The sequence below is a fragment of the Mytilus californianus genome, unplaced genomic scaffold (genome assembly GCF_021869535.1).
Source record: "Mytilus californianus isolate M0D057914Y unplaced genomic scaffold, xbMytCali1.0.p SCAF_6, whole genome shotgun sequence".
In the NCBI taxonomy this organism is placed as follows: domain Eukaryota; kingdom Metazoa; phylum Mollusca; class Bivalvia; order Mytilida; family Mytilidae; genus Mytilus; species Mytilus californianus.
The window spans coordinates 75,362,538-75,378,758 of NW_026262712.1; positions in this window are offsets into that span (position 1 = coordinate 75,362,538).

Here is a 16,221-nt window from a genome sequence, read left to right on the forward strand (position 1 = left end):
GACATAACATAAGAGATTTTTTTATTTGAGATTCTTTAATTGAATATATCTAACAAAATCAACTTTGTTTTATCAAAGTAAAATACAATTACAATGTGGTTTCACTACTAGATATGACTGGAATCGTGTGACAGGTGGCGCATGAATATAAGGCACTGGTTACCTTGTCGACGTACCATGACAAATAAAATTGTCCCGAACCTTCATGATAAGGTACATATCCTGCCATATTAGATAATTATGTATATGTTGTAGAACACAGCAACTTCTATTTAAAAAATTCGGTATACTGTAGATAGGCAGAATTAACTGATTTGTATAACTAAAAATTTCTAAATTTAACAATTTATGTATAACGTTTTGATACTAATAAGGGATGAGTAGTGAAATAATTTACTTATTTTGTAAAATAAAGGAGAGATATCCTTAATGGATGTTCAAACTCAGAAGTCAAAAATAAACTGACAATACCATGGTAAAAAAACGGAAAACGACGTAACGACAAACAAAAATAAACAAAACACAACATAGAAAACTAATGACATAGCAACACGAACCCTGCCAAATACCAGGGGTGGTCTCAAGTGTTCATCTATATTTTATTATTTTAACTACATATAACAACTACATCGGTATAAAATGATCGATGACCTCATTTTTAAATTTACGTTATTTTAATCTGAATATGATCGAATAATCGTTTTGTTTTCAAAAACAATCAAAATATCAATTTCAAAATTTACTACGTATGTGGAGAATATAATCAACATCCAAAGGGAAGTGTTTAGGTCAAATCAATTGACCAGATACAAAAAGAAATTTAAAATTTTATACCTCTTGCTCATTAACAAAATAACTCTAACATTGAAATGTATTATATGTAATTGGTTTCTGATAATATTTACCTTTAAGAGTTGTGCATCATAAAGATATAGGTAAATCTGCCTAACACTTGATCGTCCATGCCGTGATATACTTTATTTTTAAACACCAGTTTAAACTCCTACCTTATCAAGAGAAAACGTGAGAAAACGTGAGAAAACGTTAAGAAGACTATCAGGGATATATCATCAACGTGCAATTTCCTAAATGGAAAAACCAGTTAGACATGCCAAAAGAAAACGATTGACGACGTTAGTAACAAGGCAAACTCGTATGTACGTGTAGCGGGTTTTTTAAAACACGTTTGAAGCAACTAGTAGAACAACACAATAAAAAAAATTATACGCCCGTTTACGGGACGTATTATGGTATACCGTTGTCCGTCCGTCTATCCGTTCGTCCGTCCGTCGTCAACATGGCGGACAATACCTCAAAAACGCTTTAACCAATTTGCATGAAACTTTGGTGAGTTGTTTATATCTATTGACGTGAGCTCCCTTTCGACTTTTATAAATTTTAGATTTTACGTTTCCGAGTTACGGGCTTTTATTCATTAAAAAGGGGGATTTTTTTCCAGTTTTCGAACAATAACTCAAAAGTGCTTTAAGCAGGTTTCATGAAACTTTTGTGAATTGTTTATATCTTTTGACGTAAGTTCCTTTTCGATTTTTATAAATTTTAGATTTTACGTTTCCGAGTTATGGGCTTTTATTCATTAAAAAGGGGGGATTTTTCCAGTTTTCGGACAATAACTCAAAAGTGCTTTAAGCAGTTTTCATGAAACTTTTGTGAATTGTTTATATCTATTGACGTAAGCTCCCTTTCGATTTTTATAAATTTTAGATTTTACGTTTCCGAGTTATGGGCTTTTATTCATAAAAAGGGTGGATTTTTCCAGTTTTCGGACAATAACTCAAAAGTGCTTTGAGCAGTTAAATCAACCTCCCTTTAGTTTTTTTTTTATACATTTCTGATATGCCTTTGAGGAGTTATGGAATTTTATTCTTTAAACAATCGACGGGCGTATCATGCGCTCATAGCGCAGCTCTTTATTTATAAATCTTATAATCTTACTTGATATGACAAAAACGCTCAAATGTTAAATTTTGAAAGCCAAGGATGTGTTTGTGAACGTCACATACCGTTCCGAACCCCCTCCTCTCCCCTACAAAAAAAAAACAAAAAATATATCTGAAACTCTGAAAGTCGAGATTTAGATTGAACGTGTTTTGCTGTAAAAGTTAGAGTGTCATAACCACCACCTTTTAGATCAGCGTGCGGAGCTAAATGACCAAAAAATACCTAAACAAAATAGTCAACTCAATCTATGATGGTAAAAATTCCAAGAGTAAATCTATAAAGAAATTCAATGCGGAAATAAAACAAAAACATAAGGCGATCGTATTGATAACTTTGGCTTCGGGTATACCCTTTGAAGATAATTCCATAAACAGATGTAGTACGTGTTTAAATTGGTATTATTAATTTATATGTATAATAACTATCATTGAACTTGATCAATTTAGACATGTATTTTCAGGGTTACAGTAATGTGCGATAAATAAACTTATTAATAATTAACTTGGGAAAAAAGATTAATAAATTTAATCTGTCAAGCGTAACCGTTTTAAACATATAAATTATATAAAATGTGAAGGGACCCTGACTTAAAAATTAGAATTGGGATAAGAATAACTGACATATACAAAACACCATACAATTAAAAAAGGGGATTTCAATTTCTCATTATAGACTTTCTCCATTTCAGTGTAGCAACATTCCAGAAGCGTATACGCATGTAATATGTGTATCCTGATACAATATCCAAGGGCTTGCATTTTTCCATTAACATTTCCTTGATAGAGGGTTGCTTTTAATTATAAAGCCAAAACTCATATCTTTTAAAGTCTTAAGTATGATATCATGAATTGGTTGATTATTACGGAACATGTGTATAGCATACAGATGACCATAGATAAGTCCCAATTATTTCGGGCAAAATCAAGTCTGATTTTCAGCATTTTGCCCATCCATAAAAAAGACGCGTCACCACATTTTTACATTCCATAAGCAACTCAAATCAACTCAATATTGGAGCAGTTAGTGCTCACCATTCCGGAGCAGATCTTTACCGTTGGGTTTTGGTGGCTTTTGTTATTCAAGAATCTTTTTTTTTAAATGTAAAATGGAGGGCTATTTTTCTGTTCGTCGTATTTGAGACATGGCGTTATCTCTTGCTCTTATACATTTTTTTAAACCCCTTAAGTATCTTCTCTCTCTTTCTGTATAATTAGAAGTTTCACTTATGTCCTTTAGAAATATGTCAATGACATTATTCAGTGTTGGTAAGGTTTCATTTTTGTATTGTATAGTTATGGATCGAGTTGCGGTGCCTGTCATAAACAAAGAATAAAGGACTACTTTTTAAATATTAAACATAATTTCAACTGTGTCGATGCACTTCATGTCTGCTGTATTAGTATATAAACGATGGATAGTCTTATAGATGTTTAAAATGATACTTTAACTTTGACAATTTATGAACTTCTAATGATAGTGCTGCACATCAAAGGTGAAAGTTGAACTAGTAAAAGTAATCTTAGGTGAATGAAATTTTTATCTTCGGGGCCTCGCCCATATGTCTTGTTTATTTAAAATCTTAACATTACAGGAAGCAAGATATTTTCTTCTTAGATAAAAGCTTTGTTTTCTTCTGTATGGAAGATTCGTTGAACTTGATCGCGGTTTGGTTGAAAAGCACTTTAAACTCAAACACAATGCATGCTAGAACCAAATCAATCACCGTATTATGTAGAGGCTTATTTCCTTCTACTGACAATTCTAATGGGTGATTAAACTACCAGCACTGACAATAATATTCAATAGTTATAAACCAACCGGCAACTTGATACTTTAAAGTTTATAAATCCTCAACAATCTGTAGATTTGAAATAAGTGGCGGAATAGTATTACAATTGTTAATACTTGTAATTTTTTACTGTCATTTGGGAAATTTCCTTGATTCAACAGTAATTCTGATTTTAATATATTCTGTTGAAATCTAGTGTTGACAGTTAAAATAATTCAAGCTACAATAACAACTGCTGGTAATGTTAAATTCGTGTTTCTTGAAGACTTTTTTGTATTTTATTATATATGATTTGTAACAGGTGCGGATCCAGAACCTCGATATCTAGGGAGGGGGTTGGGGCACCATGAAACCAAAATTTGATATTTGTTCAGATATGTTTATATGCAAGTGCAAGTGTGGGTGGTAATGGTTGTGGTGTGTGTGTGTGGTGGGGGGGGGGGGGGGGGGGGTCAGATCATTGTTTCTATATTTCTATATCTTTTAAGTTTTTACCATTTCACTCTATTCTTTATTCTTTGATCTCTATTATATTCGTCGTAAACATGCATGAAATATTTGCCACTGAACATTAAGCAACCTCCAATCAATCAATCTATTTTTTATATTTCATCATCTCTTTATTCTGTTATCTATAGTTTTTGGTCCTGCTCCTAATCTAACTTTTTGTCCATTATTCTCTTATCTGCAAACCCCATTCATATCCTCATAAATGGTGACCCATTCATAGTCTCATACATGGTAATTGAAACAAGACATATATTCATATATTTATTTACTGTATGCTTGGACTAATAAATAAATGTATCAGTCCCAGATTATGTTATAAAGTAGGTCTTATAAAGGTACAATAGCATTTTATTGATGATTATATATATATTAGATAACGCCAATTCATTTTGTTTATTTTGGAAAAGGGGGGCAAGGCGCTTTTAAAACAAATTGTTGGTTTCCTTTGAAAATAAGAGGGAAAAGAAATCCGACATTCAGTTAAAAAAAATCTTGTATGATATTGAAAATTTTTTTTTTGTTTTTTAAGAAAGTAAAGACAGTTTCGAGAAAAAATGCATTCACAAGAAATGGTAGTGTGAGTGGTTTAGTTGAATGCCAACATCCTTTGATCTACCGACAATTTACCTGTAAAATAATGTTGGCATTCAAGGAATAGGTGTAAGTAGTTATCACAACAGAAGTCAATGCTTATCAAAACAATCATACCAATTAAATAGATAGGTAAATTACAGGTAGCTAAATCTAATTCATGTTCAAGTATATGTAAGAGCGTTAGCGAGTACTTATCATGAAGTAAGGGATTATCATTCTCTTACAAACTTAGAATATTGTAAAGTGCTCAAGGCTCAAATGATCTATTCAAGAATTAGTTTCATTTTCAGTGCAATGTTTATAATTGATGCATGACTTCCTTTTTCGGCATGTCATTTATGGATAAGTTTAAGTGATGTGAGGACTTTCTTATCATTTGGGAAATATTTTAAAAAAAAAATGCGTTATAGATATTAGATGACACAACAGTAGAAAGAAAAGGTATGAATTGTATGTTTCCTGATTGTGAGTATGAATGTAAATCATGTAATATTTTAGTGAGGAATTATCCTGTTTTATTTACAGTTTAAATCAATTAATACATTAGATTGAAGACCCATTTGTGGCCTTCGGCTGTTGTCTGCTCTATGGTCGGGTTGTTGTCTCTTTGACACATTCCCCATTTCCATTCTCAATTTTATTTTTATTAGAGTTACAACTAAATTTTATTTCACAACCAATAATTTGGTCCGGCTTTTTACATCAAATACTGTTTCATTATGTCAGGGAAATGCTAAAAAATAATGCCCTTAAAAGTTTTTAATATGTTTAAAATTTAATTCCTATTTTTTATCGGAATAATTGTATTGGAAATAACTATTCTCCCCAACCGCTGATCAAGTAATCAAAGTTTTGGAAAGCTTAAGATTTAGGTTATTTTTTATCTGACAGATTTTTTTGATTTTTTTTTTTGCATTGCTTTGGTAATGCTTAATTTTATAGTAATTTGAAGTTATTAATATTTCCATAATAAAATTCACGGTACCAATTTTACTGCACCAGTAAACTTCAACTTATTTTGAGATTTTTGTTTGTTTCACAATTCAACTTTTAGTCAGTTTCAATCACTGTGTGATAAAACCTTTCAATCTGATAAATATGCTTCGGGGCAGTTGTAACTCATTTATAGAAACTCTTTGTTTTGAACTGTAAATAGACCCAAATAATAGGATAATCCCTTACTAAGAACATGATTTACATTCATTCTTCACAATTAAGAGGCATCCAATTCTACAATTTCATTGGTCGAGAGTACTTTGCTATATTCTAAGTTGTTGAATATCATTTTTTGCTGTTACTGCTTGAACAAATGTGGATTCTCTTATAATGAAACTTTGAAAAGTGTTGCATCACAAAGCCAACATGTGTATATTGACAGGAATTCCAGTTTGCACAAATTCTGCAATAGTCTTTTTGGACTTTGAAGTTTTTTTTCAATATTTCTATTGTAGTGTGTGCTGTAATATCCTCCCAATTTACTTGATGGAATTTCTTTAAACTTTGTATCACGTGTAAGATTGCTATGTTTAATTTTGTTCAGTTTGTTTAGGATGTTTTTCTTGGGTATAATACTACATCCTTTTTTTTATTGTAAGTGATTCATAAAATATTATTATTTAGGTGTTTAGAAGAAGAAGAAGAAGAAGAAGATTTTTATTTGCATTAAATGGGCTCACAGGGAGCATAGTACAATATAAGACATAAATAAGACAATAACAAAAAGAACAACAATATCATTGGTGTTTATTATGTTCGCACTTCATCGGAATTCTTGTTACCCGATTTTATGGATTTTTCTTGAAACTTTGTAGAGTTTCCAGCTTGGAAGTTATAAATTTACTAAATTATTTCAGATGATTTTTAAAAGTTTAATTAATTATTCAATTGAAATCTTCATATATTTCATATTAACTTTATAATATTTAAAATGATATGGAATTAAATAAATCTCCAATATCCTATTTTAGTTTGAAATAATTGTATTTAAGTAACATGTCTTTAATATTTCTAATATGTCTTATGTTAATAAACATTTGCATTAAAAAAATATCATTTTTTTAATAAAAAGTAATAAAAATGTTTTCATTTTCTTTATTTCTTTAAAACTCATAATAGTTTTAACCCTAAAATCTATTATTTTTTCTTTTCAAAAAGTGATAAAATGTTGCAATTTCATCAAGTTCACTAATTATTTTTAACAGTTAAATACTTATAAAAACACCTATTGTTATTATATAAACATCCATTGAAATATTTTTGTTGGCATTCAAGGAATAGGTAACATATAAAATGTTGGCATTCGAGGAAGACACCGTGTGAGTATTTTGTTGTGAAGACATATCCCATAATGATACCTTCATTCCTGACACTAATAAAATTGAGAATGGAAATGGGGAATGTGTCAAAGAGACAACAACCCGACCATAGAGCAGACTAAACATCTATTTGTACCTTTTCTTTAAAACACATATTTTAGTTGTTAATTTCTTTCCTGATCAGAAGATTTAACCAGTTAATCAATCTTAATCTGTAATATTGTATTAAAATCAATAAAAATATACGTACTATTCCAATCAACATGTGCATGTAGTTTACATAAAAGCTTTTTCAAAGAGACATTACACACAGGTGTCATATTTACAGGTAAACGGACAGAACGTCACAGGACAAAAAGTCACAGGGCATAAAGTCACTAATTTGATAGGACAAAAAGTCACAGGACAAAAAGTCACAAATAATTTGTTGACAACTGTTTGAATATATAAGAGAAAGATCTTGAAATATTTTCTTTTTATTACAAATATTCATGTTTAAGTTTAGGAAATTGTTCATAGGCCTTGATAAATGAAAAATTATTAAATTTTAATCATGCAAAGGAAATATTTCTTGGAACAATGAAGCCATTTCAGTACCAAGCCACTTTCACATTTTTGTTTTCATAACAATTATTTGATCATTATTGATATTTATTGAATAAATTTTAATTACAAAGTTACTTCATATATAATAGTTCAAGAAAAAACAAAAATTTTATTTTTTAAATTAGTGTTTTCTTGTTTAAAGAAAAATAATCTCAAAACTGAATTGTGACTTTTTGTCCTGTGACTTTTTGTCCGTGACTTTCTGTCTGTGACTTTCTCTCCTGTGACTTTCTGTCCTACATTCATATTTACACACCCACCGATAAGTTGTCATAAATGACGCATGTTGAAGATAGGGTTAATTAACGGCCAGTTTAAGAATTCAAATCAAGCTGACCAAAAATATTTCTAACATAATTTTATTGCTACTGAATCTGCTTATCTAGAGCGAAAATTAATCACAGCTTGATTTGACGTCAACAGCGGCGGACTGTCAACAGTGGCGGACTACTGGGGGGTACGTGTCCCCTGTGCCCCCGGTAAATCCGCCACTGTGTAAGGTTAGTATGTTATATATTATGACAAGTTAAGATGAAATTTACTTATGTACATGCCGCAGTTTGTTCAATAAATACACCAATTAACATGCTCTTTATGAATTCGATTAAAACTTGTGATTAGATCCGTAAATCTTAAAAAAGATCAATGTATACCTATACGACTTTTAAGCTTTCATAAAGGACTGTTGTTTGTGGTTTGTTGTCACATTATTTCAATAAAACAAAAAAGCCGACATGTAAATCAAACTATTTCGATTAATTACCAGCTTAATAAGGCAATACCATTGGAACAAACTTTTCATATGTTAATCTTTAAAAGACATAATGTGGTAAACATAAAAAAAACTCGTTGCCTTCGAAGCACTTATATGATCAGACCTAGAACTGTAAATTATCAGAACTAAAATCAAAAGCGCATTGAGCACGGTACGTCTAAACACTGTTAAGGATTCCTTAGTGCACTAAGGACTAGAAGGGGTGCTGTTACATGTATTTTGTTTTCATATTATGGTAGAGATTGTTATTTAATGCATAAATTCCCTATTTTATAGAAAAAGAACCACAAATAAATGAGTAATTGAACAATATTTAGGCACGTGCCAGTTTTTCCTTGATATTGACGAAAATCAGTGAACCGATTGACACGAGCCAACTTGTATAACAACTGATTAAACAATCAGGTCAACAATCATAATCTTTTTATTTAAAGTAATTAACAATTGTAAAGAATAGTGCTAAATATGTATAATCAAATGTTTTGTTTTTATTTACATAGATACAAATATTTTTTTTCTTTTGTTTTATTTCTCTTCCGACAAGGTTATTTGCCATAGATGCACGACTTTTGCGTCAGCTATCAAGGTAGAAAAATATGAGTAAATTATGCAAAACTATAAACCATGATGCTTGCTACTTGCTCCATAGTTCATACGAATTGCGATTATATAAAATTGAAAAAATCATGTGGAGTCCTTGTGGTTTATCAAACCGCTAGTTTTCAACAAGTTTGATAGCTGTTTTTCAGAGGCTTCATACGGTACTTATTTAATTTTTTTTTATCTAAAAGTAAATGAATTTAAAAAAAAACATTAATCGAACTTTAATCAAATGAAGTTTCGTTTTCAAATATATAAAGGAGACAAATATTTAAAAAAAATGTTCAACTGTTTTAAGTACATTAGTAATAATATACGAAAAATTACCAGAAAGCTCACTTTTGTCATGATTGTATATTGTAATTGCTTATTTATTTGTATTACATGAAACTATAATGAAAATTTTAACATTTGTAATACTTGATGCTTCATAATCTGTTTCTTAAACGACTTCTCGTCCTGAATATGCATGAAATATTTGCCATTGTGTGTTAAGCAACCAACAATCTCTCGATCAAATATTGCACTGAAAAATGAAATAAACAATAAAAGCAACAATTTTATCCATCATCTGTTGTCTGTCGTCTGTTTGTACAGTAAACATACTGAATTCTTTTTGTCCAGAAATATATTCCTTGAACGAGTTCAAGTATGTAAATAGATTCATAGGGTATCTTGTGGTAGTTGAATTATTCAGTGCAATCATTTTGTGTCCGTCGTCGTCTGTGATACATATCAAATGTTGTATCCACTGTTTGCTGTTCGTCGTCTGTTGTTTGTGGCAGTTGGGCCTCTGTCTCCAAATTTCAGCCCCCACTTGGGCGCTTACCAATCACTGGGGGGGGGGCTATTCTTTTCGGGACAAACATTTTTCTTTGCTTAAAAAAAACACTAAACAATTTTCTGTTTTATCATTAAGTTAACCGATGTATACTTTAGATTTAAACTATGGACGTTGAATTAAAAAAAGATTTAAAAACAATAATAAATCCCTAAATGTTTTTATGGGAAATATATTTTTTTTTTGGACAAGAAAAGGGATGGGCTTATCTCGGCCAGTTAACACAATCGATAACAATAGGTATTTACCGGGCTTATTTTTGCCTTTATTCTATCAATTTAAATCTAAATTTCTGTGCCACTTCTTCAGTGTCCTTCTTTAATGGTAAGTATATCTAATGTCTGGTTATTTTCTTAGTATATGTAAGAGAATCATAATCCCTTTCTTCATGAATAAGTACGAGCGTTAGCGAGTACTTATCATGAAGTAAGGGATTATCATTCTCTTACAAACTTAAAATCAGTGAACCGTGAGACACGTGTCAAATTACATAATTGATGACACTATTATCTTAAAAAAAAAAAAAGAAAAAAAAATTATTTGCATTAGAATATAGCAAAGTACTCTCGACCAATGAAATTGTAGGATTGGATTCCTCTCTGTGAAGAATGAATGTAAATCATGTTCTTAGTAAGGGATTATCCTATTATTTGGGTCTATTTACAGTTCAAAACAAAGAGTTTCTATAAATGAGTTACAACTGCCCGGAAGCACATTTATCAGATTGAAAGAATTTATCACAGAGTGATTGAAACTGACTAAAAGTTGAATTGTGAAACAAACAAAAATCTCAAAATAAGTTGAAGTTCACTGGTGCAGTAAAATTGGTACCGTGAATGTTATTATGAAAATATTAATAACTTCAAATTACTATAAAATTAAACAATACCAAAGCAATGCAAAAAAAAAAAAGGAAAAAAATCTTTCAGATAAAAAATAACCTAAATCTTTAGCTTTCCAAAACTTTGATTACTTGATCAGCGGTTGGGGAGAATAGTTATTTCCAATACATGTATTCCGATAAAAAAAACAGGAATTTAGTTTTGAACATATTAAAAACTTTTAAGGGCATTATTTTTGAACATTTCCCTGACATAATAAAACAGTATTTGATGTAAAAAGCCGGACCAAATTATTGGCTGTGAAATAAAATTTAGTTGTAACTCAAATGTATTAATTGATTTAAACTGTTAATAAAACTAGAGGCTCTAAAGAGCCTGTGTCGCTCACCTTGGTCTATGTGCATATTAAACAAAGGACACAGATGGATTCATGACAAAATTGTGTTTTGGTGATGGTGATGTGTTTGTAGATCTTACTTTACTGAACATTCTTGCTCCTTACTATTATCTCTATCTATAATGAACTTGGCCCGGTAGTTACAGTGGAAAATACTTTGTAAAAATTTACAAAAATTTACAAAATTTATGAAAATTGTAAAAAAAAAATTGACTATAAAGGGCAATAACTCCTTAAGGGGTCAACTGACCATTTTGGTCAAGTTGACTTATTTGTAGATCTTACTTTGCTGAACATTATTGCTGTTTACAGTTTATCTCTATCTATAATAATATTCAAGATAATAACCAAAAACGGCAAAATTTCCTTAAAATTACCAATTCAGGGGCAGCAACCCAACAACGGGTTGCCTGATTGGTCTGAAAATTTCAGGGCAGATAGATCTTGACCAAATGAACAATTTTATACTCATCAGATTTGCTCTAAATGCTTTGGTTTCAGAGATATGAGCCAAAAACTGCATTTTACCCTATGTACTATTTTTTAGCCATGTCGGCCATTTTGGTTCGACTGCGGGGTCATCGGACACATTTTTTAAACTAGATACCCTAATGATGATTGTGGACAAGTTTGGTTAAATTTGTCTTTATAGTTTCAGAGGAGAAGATTTTTGTAAAAGATTACAAAAATTTACGAAAAATGGTTAAAAATTGACTATAAAGGGCAATAACTCCTTAAGGGGTCAACTGACCATTTTGGTCAAGTTTACTTATTTGTAGATCTTACTTTGCTGAACATTATTGCTGTTTACAGTTTATCTCTATCTATAATAATATTCAAGATAATAACCAAAAACGGCAAAATTTCCTTAAAATTACCAATTCAGGGGCAGCCATCCAACAACGGGTTGTCCGATTCATCTGAAAATTTCAGGGCAGATAGATCTTGACCTAATAAACAATTTTACCCCTGTCAGATTTGCTCTAAATGCTTTGGTTTCAGAGATATAAGCCAAAATCTACATTTCACCCCTATGTTCTATTTTTAGACATGGCGGCCATCTTGGTTGGTTGGCCGGGTTACCGGACACATTTTTTAAACTAGATACCCCAATGATGATTGTGGCCAAGTTTGGTAAAATTTGGCCCAGTAGTTCCAGAGGAGAAGATTTTTGTAAAAGTTAACGACGACGGACAACGACGACGGACGACGACGACGGACGACGGACGCCAAGTGATGAGAAAAGCTCACTTGGCCCTTTGGGCCAGGTGAGCTTAAAAGGATAATTCCTCACTAAAATATTACATGATTTACATTCATACTCACAATTAGGAAACATACAATTCATACCTTTTCTTTCTACTGTTGTGTCACCAAATATCTATAACGCTTTTTTTTTTAAATATTTCCCAAATGATAAGAAAGTCCTCACATCACTTAAACTAATCCATAAATAACATGCCGAAAAAGGAAGTCATGCATCAATTATAAACATTGCACTAACAATGAAACTAATTGATAGATCATTTGAGCCTTGAGCACTTTACAATATTCTAAGTTTGTAAGAGAATGATAATCCCTTACTTCATGATAAGTACTCGCTAACGCTCGTACTTATTCATGAAGAAAGGGATTATGATTCTCTTACATATACTAATTTTTTTTAATTTTTTTTTTAAGATACAAGTGTGGACACAGATGAATGTGGATAGTATGTTTGGATGTTTGACAGTGTTTTATATGACAAAAGGAGTTCTATGTTTTTCCTATATGGTGTTATTAACTGTGTTGCCCGATGACAACCAACCTGAGCATGAGGAGTGTTGTTTATTTAATATTTAGATTTTATGTTCAAGAGGGCATGGAAGAGACACTATTTGCATTAATGACCAAATGATTATGATAGAATATTTTCCACATCTTTGATTTTGGATAAATTTTGTAGCTAGGAGAGCAACACATAATAGGTTCATTTTTTCATGTGATTTTTTTTTAAATGGGAGATGATATCTGAGAACATGATATCAGGAGGCTGTAATTCAGTGGTTGTCGTTTGTCTATGTGTTACATAATATTTGTTTTTCGTTTATTTTGTGTACATAAATAACATAAATGACTATGCGTTATGGGCTTTGCTCATTGTTGAAGGCTGTACGTTGACCCGTAGTTGTTAATTTCTGTGTCATTTTGGTCTGTTGTGGAGAATTGTCTCATTGGCAATCATACCACATCTTTTTTATATGTATTTGCTCACTATTTGTATGGTTCTATTTATATTACTTTGTGGTGGATTGTCAGTATCATTAGTAAAATATTTTGTTAAAATGTTGAAATTGTTTCTCAGATTAGAAGACATTTATTGGTTTTTAGTAATGAAAATGCCTGACATGATGCTTGGGGCTAGATGAGCTAGAAAGTAAACTTCTGTGTTGTTTTTTATCAATTCTTTGATAACATCTCCTCCAAAGCTGGCCGAAGCAAAAAAAAGTTTTGACCAATATGAAAACGATATCAACAAAAAAACCTTTGTGAGCATGCTTCAAAGACTCATAACTGCTCCAAAAGTAATTTGATAGAATTTCAAGCATGTCAAGTGGGTATTATGAAAATCTACTTAATATGTCTAAATATCAAAAAAGTTATAGTATTCAATATGAAAAAGGTATTGCAAAATTATTCTCTTTTCATTTTTTTTTGTTATATGGATACAAATATAAGTGATACCAATACAGTATTTGTTGTGGTATGAAAGTGTAGTAATTAACATTTACTGTAACAATGTTAATTCACACAAATTAAGAAATAAACAAATGAATGAAAAATGTTGAACATGTACAATGAAATATAGTTTTAGAAATCAATTAGGCCAGATAGGCCTTATAAATTTTTTTTTTTTTTTTTAACATACTGAATGACCATTTACACTCAGGACCGAGTCATCAGTAGGCAGTAAAGATGTATTAAAACAACCTAGCATCATATTGCTAGTAGCGAGTGTAGCATTGTCGGGTAAATTTGTTCTTTTTTTAAAATTTGGTTAAAGGACAAAAAATGTTTGGTTCAAATCATAATAAAATGCTTTTATCTCCTTATTACTTACATTGTACATAGAATGGATACTACCCTGACAAATCCTTGTACATGAGAGTTGTCTGTCAAATCTTTATTTCACAAAGAATGAATTGCATAACAATGAACTGAGATCAAAGCAAAGCACTTTAATAATACACTTAGACAAAGAGCTCAATCCAGTGATATACTTTGTACTACAGGTCCTTCATGAACATCCTATCCACCAAAACCATATCTCACAAACATGTCATACTACATGTACATGGTTCAATCAGAAGTCCTGAAAAAGATATGAATTTTATTATCATATTTTAATCATACATATTCAGGTTAAAAGTTATATACTCCAATGGCAGTCTTTCCTGCTAAAATGTCATGTGTAGAATGTGATATATCATTTTTGGGTCTATATGGGTACTGTCCTTTATATTCATTAGGTCATTTTGACACAACAAAATATATAGAAAATGTTAACTTTGATCTGGAAATTGAGTTCTTTTTCACAAAATAAACCCACTTAAACTAAACTTAGAATGCAAAAGACCCCTAAATGGCTAACAGATATTGCTATAAAGAATAGTCCATGATGATTATTGTTATTAAAGAGTTCATGAAATGTACACCGATTCTGTCAGTTGAATGGACTAGAATGAGATAAGTTATATAAACATGAAGGTTTTTTCAACAGTTGTGGTGTAAATTAAATCAGTTTTATTTTATGGTTGACATATGTAAGTATATATGTAGACCATTGGCTTTTCAACACATTGATATTTTACAATATCGATTATCTATTTATTGTTATATTGTTGGTATTTTTCACCTTCCTAAAACAGTTTTAACGCAACATGAACGCAAGCTTAATAGATCTTGATAGGGTGTCCTCACATATTTTGACGTTGCTGAAAAATTTTGGTTGACATATGTATCCTCTTCTCATCGGTTTTCGTGCTATTAAGAATGCATACTGTCGTCACAATTTCCATTGAAAAGGCATGCATAGTACAAATTCATATGACGAACGAAAACATATGATCTGTCCATATACATGTACATGTATGTATAGGTTATCAGCTTTTCTACACATATTAGCCAGTAAGCCGCAATGAACCTATTATGGTGAGTGAGCGCAGGTAATGAGCTAAAATGAATCAAATTGTGTCCTCAGTGGGGGATATTTTAAGGGATCTATATGAAGAAAACCTGATCATCTGTTTATCGTTCTATTACTGGCTTTTTCACCTCCCTAACTTGGCCTAAGACAGTTTTTACAGACGAAAGCAAGCTTGATAACTACTCCTCACACACATGTATAGATTATCGGCTTTTCTACACGAGTCATGAATATCGTAAAATGTTAGCCAGTGAGCAGGCCCGCAATGAACCTTTTTAGAGAGTGAGCCCAGCTAATGAGCTAAAATGAATCAAATTGTGTACTCAGTCACAGTTGGTGATATTTTAAGGTATCTACACAAAGAAAACCTGCTTATATAAATCTCAGTGGCGGATCCACATCTTTTCATAAAAGGGGGGGGGGGGTGGCCGCTGACTGACCTAAGGGTTGCCCACTCCCGTCATGCTTCCCCAGTGGCGGATCCGGGGGGACGGTTCCGAGGGTTGGAACCCCCCCTTTTTTTGGACGATCAATGCATTTGAATGGGGACACATAGTTGGAACACACACCCCCACACCCCCCACCATTTGTCCCTGAGTTGGGAACCCCCCTTTTATAAACTGGCTGGATCCGCCCCTGCTTCCCTAGAAAATCAACCAAATTTTCCCCACCCCCTGGATCCGTCTATGTAACTGTTTATCGTTCTGCGTAATACTGGCTTTTTCACCTCCCTTACTTGGCCCTAGACAGTTGCTTATCTGTTTATCGTTCTGTCACTGGCTTTTTTTAGACTAGAGACTTCAT